The sequence below is a fragment of the Apis dorsata genome, unplaced genomic scaffold (assembly GCF_000469605.1).
Source record: "Apis dorsata unplaced genomic scaffold, Apis dorsata 1.3 scaffold_515, whole genome shotgun sequence".
Taxonomy (NCBI): domain Eukaryota; kingdom Metazoa; phylum Arthropoda; class Insecta; order Hymenoptera; family Apidae; genus Apis; species Apis dorsata.
Window position 1 is genome coordinate 235,186 of NW_006263741.1, and position 1,005 is coordinate 236,190.

The following is a 1,005-nucleotide window of genomic DNA, read 5'->3' on the forward strand; positions in this document are numbered from 1 at the left end:
GACACGTCGATATTTTAAAGTTCGGACGTGAAGACAAATGGACGTGAAACAAAACGAAGAAATCGTAATGTCTGTCGCTAATAAATAATGATGGTAACAATAAAAAAAAAACGCGATCGATTGAAATGTAAATAACGACGACGACGACGACGATGATAACGACGACGATGACGAATGACGGTGACAATGACGACGACGACGACGACGACGAATGACAAGAATGATGATGATGATGATGATGATATAGATTATAATAATGATACAATAACGAGGAAGAACGGTAAATAATTAAATAGTTAACGAATAATTAACGACAATGAGTAATAAAATAAATTATAACGATTAAGTAATTATTAACAATTATTAAAAAGAAACAAAAAAAAAAAACAATAACGTTAACGATAGAATGATTACGATTGCAGTTATTGTTACACGTTCGATGTGTCGCATGCATTCGAACATACACGCACATATATACACAATACATGCAACATATAACACAGGAATAATAAATTATTTCGAAAAATAAATGAAAAATGTGTACGATGCGTATAAAGGGATTGTAGCGTAATGGAGCGAGAATGTGCGAAAGCTGGAGCGAATGGGACGCGTGAATATAATATAATTGAAGAAATTGAAGAGAGGAAGTCTGAAAATGGTATAAGTCTCAAGAAAAAAAAACCAAAAAAAAAAAAAAAACGATATAACACAAAATGCAAGCACATGTTCCCGTATAAGCCATTAAACGATTAACGAAATATTAAAAAAACAAAAAAAGACATAGGTAGATAGTATTTCGGTCGTGACAGAAAAAAAATACGGAGGACATACGAAACACGAATCGCAAGATTTGAGCAACTTGAGTGCCGAATCGATATGAGAGAGAGAGAGTGAGTAAGTGAGTGAGTGAGTGAGTGAGTGAGTGAGTGAGTGAGTGTGTGTGCGTGAGAGAGAGAGAGAGAGAGAGAGAGAGAGAGAGAGAGAGAGAGAGAGAGAGAGAGAGAG

General features: G+C 35.0%; 1 long non-coding RNA gene across 2 annotated transcripts in view; it reads left to right on the forward strand.

Moving 5' to 3' along the window:
- Positions 1-6: 6 nt before the first annotated feature.
- The window catches only part of LOC116186205, a 6,459-nt gene continuing 5,460 nt past the window's right edge, over positions 7-1,005 (forward strand). For both annotated transcript variants that reach the window (XR_004151156.1, XR_004151155.1), the window contains exon 1: positions 7-890. This is a non-coding gene — a long non-coding RNA (uncharacterized LOC116186205). The remainder of the gene's footprint in view (positions 891-1,005) is intronic.